This window comes from Lepisosteus platostomus, chromosome 10, assembly GCF_059453375.1.
Source record: "Lepisosteus platostomus isolate fLepPlt1 chromosome 10, fLepPlt1.hap1, whole genome shotgun sequence".
Taxonomy (NCBI): Eukaryota; Metazoa; Chordata; class Actinopteri; order Semionotiformes; family Lepisosteidae; genus Lepisosteus; species Lepisosteus platostomus.
The window spans coordinates 8,700,120-8,709,642 of NC_142620.1; positions in this window are offsets into that span (position 1 = coordinate 8,700,120).

Consider the following 9,523-nt stretch of genomic DNA (forward strand, 5'->3'; position numbering starts at 1 on the left):
TATGTCAGATCTTCAGCCTGTTGTTCTCACTCCTCAGATTAGAAGGATTTTAATTTCCACTACTATTCACATCTTTGCTTTCAAATAAAGGGTTCTTACAGACACTATCATTTTGTTTACAGTTTTAAGTAAGAGAGAACAAACACAATGCTTTTTTAGGTGTTTCCTCAGATTGTTCACTTTGGCTACATGAGGATTGCAGAATTTTCAACGAAACAGGCAAAATCAATTAAAATCGCAAACCTTTCTTTAAAGGTCTGCAATACAGACACAATCTAATCTAAAAGTAATTAAAGGACTTTGAAAATACAAGTATTCCTTGGAATGTTTTTTTAAAACATTTGTTTTGCTCTGTTTGGGCTTAAAACATTTTTAAATTTCCTCCCAGTCCTGCCTTGCATATTCATTACGATAAATTTAAAATTACAACAATAAAAACATTTTATAATGCATATCACAAATGACTTCCGTCTGTGGCTCTGCTCGTCCAGCGCTCTGTGGTACAAGCTGGGTGGCCATGCAGAACAACAGAATATTTATTGTACACTGGATAAAAACCTTTACATGGCTGTGCGCGGATTTTAGCAACACAGCAAAAGATATTTTTGACTACTGCCCGTTGCTTTATAACAAGCTCTTGGAAGTGTGTAGAATTTATCTATTTCATTACCACGATGTAAAAAAAATAGAAGATGCTAGAACACGCTGCTGTTTTCACCCTCGTAAATTCTCTTACATTTAAGAGCGTAGTCCCGCGTTTCCATTCGCAAGCATGCACATATGCCACTGACTGTGCCTGTAAAGCACGTGACATTTACACACCTGCATGACCCACTTTTGGGGTGTCAAGCAGGCCCCATTCGATCACATCCTTGATCATGTTGTGTCATTCATTCTTACGGTAAAAGACTCTGTGCTTTGAGGAGCAATCGGTCTTCACCTCCTTGCTGTATCTTTGGGGCTTGACCGAGCCGGACACTTGTGGCGTTGCGTGTACATTGATGTCAGCCATCGCAAACATCTTCCATGACCTGGCAGCTGCTTTTCTCATGGGGAGAACAGCCCAGTGCCACATGTTCAGTACCTCTGCCGTGTCCTCGGCATGCTAGTGTTCAAGATGATGAGGGACAGCCTGCCATAGGCACTGATGACTTCCAGAGGATTACTGCACTCAGACGCACTGCGTGACCCTTATGAAATCTGACTTTGGCCCTCTGTTGTCAAATGCATATTTACAGTGAAATGATATCACAGCCCATATTTACAAAATCAAACATCACTTTCCTACCCATTCGTCATTTAAGGTAGAATTATCAAAATGTTTGAGCCTGCTTTCTGTAAGTTTGGGTGAACATTTCTGTATATAGAAATCCCCGTAAAAAAAAAGGGAACAAGATTTGCTCTTGAGCAAATAAACACTAATGAGTTCAACACTTAAAGGCAGAATATTTAATGTATCAGGGGACCCTAGACAGTAGTTCAAACACCTTTAAACTGGCAGCAGCAGAAACAAAATTGTTTACTAAGAAAGAGAGGACAATTCCTACCATTTGTAAGAAATAAATCCGGAGCTTCTTCTTGAACAAATGTCTTCTGTAAAGTACACCTGAGCATGCTAATGTGATGCTGACTAGTAATGACGTGGAAAGGTGAATGTGATTTACAGTAGGAGCACTCTAGGGTTTGTTTTCCTTGCAAACACCTGATAGTTTAATTAATTAATAGGAGGTAATTAGTGTCTTCCAAAATGAAAGGTCTGCTACTTAAAGAGAATTATGAGATATTAAAATAGGAGGTGGAACTCCATTAGAGTTGACCTTTTCTTTTAAATTACTGATATTTGAGAGTTAATTCAGAATTCAATGAAAACTTCATTTTTATTCTTATGGCTGAGTCTTTTGTCTTTGACTCTGAAATGGGGTCTCCAGCAGGCTTTAGGTCATTAATTATGATCTTTATAAATTAAATTAAGAAGATGTCAGCAGGTGATTCTTTTAATTTTTTTTTTCCTCAGGGATTATCAGACTACCTGGCACACAGAGAGTTTTGGATGAAGTGGTCTCTCTAGTTCTTGGTTGAAAGTAAGTCTCATAAGGGTTTATAAATCTACGTGCTACTGTCGCACAGCAGAACCTTTCTTTTATGAAAAATCAGACCTTCTTGTACAACTGAGAAGGAATGTAAGCTTGAATATTGCAATATTCATATACGTATAGTGTGTTAAGCTTTTTGTTTGTCTCATCTGACAGTAGCTCATTTTGTTTTCCTTGTTAGACTTTTATTTTCTAAACACAGTTTAATTTTGCCCTTTTAATTTAGTACAGAAGGTGCAACGGTTTTGAATAATAGAGGTTTTGACATAGCTAGTTCCTAAAGAAATGACGTGCCTGTATGAGAGTCCTTTAATAATTTCTTCACCCTTTCAGGATTAAATTATGACTTTATACAACTTGGCAAGAGACACACCAGGAAATAAACAACAGTGGCTAAACATTTAAATTCAGATAAGGAAACTAAATGAACAAACACCAAAATAGCCCCACGTTTGTGGTGAGTGTGACCAATTCTGCTTCATTTGCTTTGCTAAATGCTGATTACTCAGGGTATATGCTATCAGCTGTTTGGATACGAACCGCGGACCCCTACAACACCCCCCAAGCATTTATTTATTCTTTATATTTCCTAATTCTGTTTGATGAATGAGTGACAGGTTTGACACCTCATTCGGAGAGATTAATAGAACGACACAATATTTACGTCGCACGGACAGCCAATTACCCAACCATCTATCATTGAGATTATCTTTCTGATTGAAAACTACTCGTCCATGTAATCTGAATTATTTGGAATTAGAAGGGAATTTATGGCTCCTCGTGTCGCTTTTTTTCTGGAAGAAGGTAAATTAGAAATATTAGATACAGAAAGGGAGAGGAGAGAGAGGAAAATAACCACATGAATGCCTTTCCTTTTTGTTTGTGTTTTTATTGGTGTTTGGGAGGGGGGGTGGGGTGGAAGAGTCGTGAGAGGATCATGCTGCAAATAACCTATCACATGTTCTTTTCCTACCAACGTTTTTCAGCAGCTTGGAATTCCTAGGAATATGGAATTGGAAATGGAGAGCCTTTCACAGACCAGTTTGGGAATGAAGACCATGGTAAAGTATTACTGCATCCAGAAACCGAAGAATGTGGAGAGCTTCTGCATTCTCCAAAACAAAGTGCAGAATGTACACTAGTGCCTAGACTACATAATCCTGTTTCATTTGCTGATTTAAAACAGCTGTTAAATGTTTTATTTTTATTTTTTACCAGTTGCTTTATTGTGGATGCTATATCTCGGGCCCCCCAGCACTCTCTCCCTCCCACTCCGGATATAAGCAGCTGCTGATGTTCTTCATCCAGCCGGAGGACAGGACAGCAGGCAGGCCCTGCTCACAGGGACATACAGTACTGCCGCATGGGCAGAAACACAGGACTCAGGGGATACAGCTAGGGCTCCTCGTGATCCCTTTATTAGCTCTAGAACTGAGCTGTAGATTGCGTGTTATGCAGTCATCACATCACAAAACTGGCATCCCAGGATGGCTGTGCTCTTATTTTCAGTGTGCATTGCATGTTAATCATGTAACAGGAATTGTAGAGAACCTGGAGAGAGACTGAGATACCTTTTCTCCTGTTTGTTGAGATTCACAGAGTTGCACAGGAACACCTGGTTTTTTTTTTGAGTGGTTGACCGTGAAGTTTACGCCACCCATCTAATACCAGGGGTTTTCACATATTACACTGTGCAGGGCCCCCGTGTGAATACTGTAGGCAAACAGCCCATCCATTGTTACCACTGAAAATACAAACATTAATGATAATGTGATTTACTTGAAGTGAAGGGCCTTATTGGAAACAAAACGGCAGGAGAAAAGGTAAGACCAAGAACACAGATACAAGATCAGGTTATAAGGAGGAAAAATAGTTTTAAAAATAATTGGAGCCTGAGAAAAATATGCAAAAATCGCTAGCCAAGCATTGTAATCTTTCAGCTGTGTGGAGTAGAAGGTGAAAGGTTCCGTGACTTGCTCAGTCTAAGAGCAGTTTACTTCAGTCTCATTTATTATCTGCTTCGAAGATAAACTTCAGTATAAGCTTTCTTCTTGACTTTCTGGCTTTAGACTGAACCCCTTCAAATTCTAAATTGAACGAAAACAAGGCAACTATTCCACAGACCCACTAAACCTTAACTCAACCAGAACCCCGTGACAGTATTTACGACCTGTCAGCGTGACAGAGTTGAAACGTAGCTGAGCACACGTCATTAATAGCCCTAATTCGTGCTGTACTCATGCAAAAATTCAAGCCACATGTGAAGCAAAATCTCAGTAATATAGTATAGCATGTTCAAAAAAGTGCATTACATATTCCCATATCACTTCAGAAAACCTGGAAGTCACATTAGCTACGTTAATGATTATAGTTCTCAGAACCGTTTCTTGTTGTGTAAAAGACGTAAGAAAAAAAAATGTTTGTTGTAAAACAGCCTTTTCAGATGTATTTAAGAGACATCCAAAAACTCAGCAATGAAAAGGATGAACCCATTCTTATATTCATTATCTCCCGTGCTTTTCTACAGTTTTGTGAGATTTTGTGTCTATATCCATGTACTGTATGTGCTCAAAATTAAGAATGTCACAATTTCTGTCCAGATCCACAGATAGAGCATTCTGGGCTTGACTTTTTCCACAAACTGCACAACAGCTTACTGAGACTTTTTTTTCCATAAATAGTACAAAGCCATTTTTAGATTTCCTTTAATAATACAATTTGAAACATTACATGCTATCCATTTAACCATCTTGGCTTTCTAACACTCTGGGCTGAGCATTTTTTTTTGTTTTAAAAATAGCACATATAATAGTATATAACTATATTGGCGTTGCTTAATGCCATTACACATCAACTCTTCTCAGGCGTTTGGTCATATATATAGGATTATACCATCCCCAATATAGGGCTTCAACAACTACCTGGTTTATTTTTATCCTCATATTAAGGGAGTTATCTCCTTAAAGGGTGCCAAAATTATCCAGCAAAACGCTGACAATGAAAAATGAAAGGTCTCTGACGGTTATTATAAGCAATCTGCCTGCATTGTGTGCGGTGGGATTGCTGTGCTTGCTAGAGGAACAGGGTGACCTTAGGGACACGGAAAGGAGAGTCATGCTGAAAGTCACGGGTGGATGTGGAGAGAGAAACGTCGGTGAAGAACTGCGGGGGTGAGCACCAGTTGGCGATCATGCCTCGAGAAGAAACGAAAAGCACGTTAGCAATTATCCACCCATGCTACAACTGCCTCATCCAATGCAGGGTCGCGGGGGAGCCAGAGCCTATCCTGGCAAGCAACGGGCCCAAGGCAGGATACACCCTGGATGGGACGCCAGTCTATCACAGGGCTCACACAGACTCAAACACACTCACACCAGGGCCAGTTTTCCCAGAAGCGAATTAACCTACCGCTACGTTTTTGGACTGTGAGAGGATACCGGAGCACCTAGAGGAAAGCCACATAAGCACAGGGAGAACATCCAAACTCCACACAGACAGCACTCCAGGCCCAGCATTGAACCCAGGACACCAGTGCCATGAGGCAGCAATGCTAACTACTGCACCATCGTGCCACCCCTGTCTGTTAGCAATGATAAAATGTCTTACAGTACTGTATATGCTAACTGCATACAATGCAGGTCAAGAAGCCAGGGGCTTGTGTATGCACATGCAGAGGCAGTTCTCCGTACCTCCTTAGAGACTTAAAACTGTAATGGAAAGTTCTGTGCCTGTCTGTCCAATTCAATTTTAAAGTAAAAAGCAAATATACCATCCTCTCATCTGGCATGGAAAGGAATGAGAAGCGTTGAACTCTGCCATCAACTTTGCTCTTGTTATCACTTATCTGTTTAAAGAGAAGAGGATGGTTTACACTGACTAAAGGGAGTCGCAAGATTCCTGGATTGTTAGACATTTTACGCTTGTGCCATATGTCTAGTTTGAAGCTGACATGTATTTCAATATTTATTTTTTAAGGGGACGAATAACAAGACTAATTCTGCGTTTCTGTCATGAACTGGGATTGTTGCAGTCATGTATTCTAGGGATTTTAACACAGGGAGAGCTGAAGTACTGTACATGGAACTCTGTTAACACAAACTAGTTTAAAAAATTTAAAGAGAACCCTTGGGACGAAAGTAAACTGGAAACTTTTTGTTTACGGGATTAAAAAAACTCATGAATTCTTATCCATTTTACAAACTGAAGATGATCCGCATAGTTTTAAATCAATTTTAGCCAACAACGGTGATTTTGTGTAGTGTTTTTTTTTTGGCAGTGAAAACAACAGGTTCCTAAAATTCAGGAGTATGTAGTCTCACCTTTCTCCACATTACAGTTCTCAATGTTAATCACATTTCATTCCCACACCTCTTGGGAACAAATTAAGCAAGTCTGGGGCTTGATATTCTTGTAACCTTTTTGAATATATATAGATTTTTTTTTCCACTGGACCTTATTTTAAAAAGTGAAGGAAATTCAAATCTGCTAGACAGCAAATAGAGAATGTTTAAGGGGAAATGTCATAAGGCAATTCTCCAGCTTGCTGCTAGAAGTCTCCAGTGCAACTGAAACTTGGCTGTAGCTACAAGGCCATGACCTGCACATGCTGGATGTATTCAAAAGCTGGTTCAATTGACAGTGAAAGTCTGATGCTGAAACTAAATTTATGAGGTGGCAAAAGCAAGTTTATTAGGAAATTGTATGTCAGTAACACACACACACACACCTTCCTCTCCCTACCAATAAAGAAAAGCATATGGATATACTCTGTAGGCTACAATGAGCTTCTAAAGTAAATTGCAGTACCTGTGGAGCAGACAGTTGAGCAGAGAAGCTCTCTGGGGAGAACTAGGAAGGCTGAGGCGATGATCACAGATTGGTTAGAAAGGTTGCATTCGTCCCACTTTTACTTGCTATCTATCCAAGCAGGGACTTGATGGCTTGGAAAAGAAACTACCTGGCATGGTCATTAACTTCTTCCACAACTGTGACTTCTTTTCTCTGCAATCCAAAGAAAAAAAAGCACTAAAACCAACCAAAAAAACCCCAAGAGTTTCCCATTTATAGGATGCTTTACTTTTAAAATTGCAGACACCTCTGCCTTTAATACATACAGTATGGCAGGGCTGCCTCAGTCTTCATGTGGTGGATATTAAGAGCCTGGACAAAGAAGTGTTAGTTCTAGATAAATAACTATTTTAAGAAATAAATCACATACAGTTGGGAATGTAAGCATAGTTACACTTTAGGCTAAGTTAGAATATTCCCAAGAAGTTCCGAACTTACATTTATCTAACATGATTCAGTATTAAGGGCCATGCAATCATTTTTTACAGTGCCTGGACCCTTCTTATAGTGTCCCATTTTGTGACATTACAAAATAATACATACACGTTTTTTAAACCTAATATTTTATTTAAAACCCGAATGCTCAAACCAAAGACTTGTAAGTGCAACTTAAGCTTAAGTAAATATCAACAAAAAAAATAGCAAAAACCTTGGCTATGTATTAAGATCCCTGAACTCATTATTTGGTTGAAGTATCTTTGGCAGCAATTACAGCCCCAAGTCTTTTAGGGTACATCTCTACCAACTTTGCACACCAGCTGGGTGCGATTTGTGCCCATTATTTTTGGCACATTTGCTCACGCTCTCTCAAGTTGCTTGGAAATCACCTACGAACAGCAGTTTTCAAGTCTTTCCAAAGACCCTCAATAGGATTCAAGTCATGACTTTGACAGGGCTACTCAAGAACATTCACTTTCTTCTCTGGGCCTGCTGAAAGGTTCAAGTTCTGTCCCAGTTTTAGGCCTGAAGCAGGTTTCCTCTGCCATAAGCCAGTACCTTTATTTCCCTGCTGTAAAGAAGCAGAACTATAACATCATACTACTACTACTACCATACCTGACAGCAGGAATGATGTTGACTGAGTGATGCACTATGTTGGGTTTGCCTTAGACGTAACGCTTTTCATTTTGAGCATAGAGTTCAATTTGTTTCTTGTCTGACCACAAAACCTTTTGCCATATGTTCGCTGTATCAATGAAATGCTTTGTCGCAAACCCCATGTGGGATTTGAGATGGTTTTTCCACTCTGCCATTCAGGCCAGCTTCGAGGAATGGCTGAGATATTGTTCACTCGTTCACATTTTCTCCTATCTCAGACAGTGAGCTCGGCAGCTCTTTCAGTCATCCCTGCCCTCACTGTGGCATTCCTAATGAATGTTACCTTTTTCCCAGCAACTAAGTTTGGAGAAACAGCTTAATCAAGGCAGTGATTGGGTGCCTTTCCCTTCTTAATGACCAATTCACATTGCTCAAAGACATATTAAGGGTTATTGAAATGTTTTTATACCCTTCTCCTGATCTGCACCTTTATACAATTCAGGTTTGGAAGCTCTGCTTCATGGTTTTTCATGGTTGAATCTTTGATTGAAATTCATTACCTGACTGAGGAACCTTACAGAGACAGACGTATTTATCCTGAAATCATCTGAATCTCTATTATTGCACAAGGACTCAACTAATTGTTTGGTTCATTAAGGTCATTTTGTGCACTGAAATTAATTTAGATTTGCCACAGCGAAAGCGTCAAATACTTATGCAATCATGACTTGTCCTTTTTTTCTTTCATATTAATTATTTATGTACTTCTTATTTGTTTTTTACTATTGATGTGTTGATTAGGTTGTGTATATAACAAATATTAATTGCTACTTAAAACTGACATGACTGCGAGCTTTACAGAGGCTGAATACTTTTGCAAGGCACTGTGTTTCCCTTGGGTGGCATGGTGGCACCATGGTGGCACAGTGGTTAAGCATTGGTGCCTCGCCACACTGGCGCTCTGGGATCTCCATATTTCTGGAGCGCCATCCGCATGCATCCCAGTGCTTCTGGGAAAATTGTCCCTGGTGTGAGTGTGTGTGTGCGCGTGCGTGTTTGTGTGCGTCTGCCCTGTGATTGACTGGAATCCTGTCCAGGGTGTACCCTGATTTGCACCCGTTGCTTGTCAGGATGGGCTCAGGCTCACCTGCAACCCTGAACTGGATGAAGCAATTAGAAAATGGATGGATGTAATTCACTTATAAAATTAGTCAATTTTTAGTAGTATCATCCAGGTGGGGGCTACACATTGGTGGGAGTGTCCAGAAAAGTGCTATAGAAATATAAGGAATTATTATTAGTTATTGTTATTGATATTAATATTATTATATGCTATGAGTAGGTGATTTATTTCATTTATGAGTTATTTAAAAAATATAATTGCCAGGATGAAGAACATTTGGAAAACTGTTAAAGAGTATTTCTCCTCTAACATTTCCTAGATTTCCTAGTGCTTCCATTGCCTTTGAAATTGGATTTCTTGACCAAAAGCTCCGCTTACGTAAACTCTGAATGAACACGTCTTTTGAGCTGTCGCTACATCC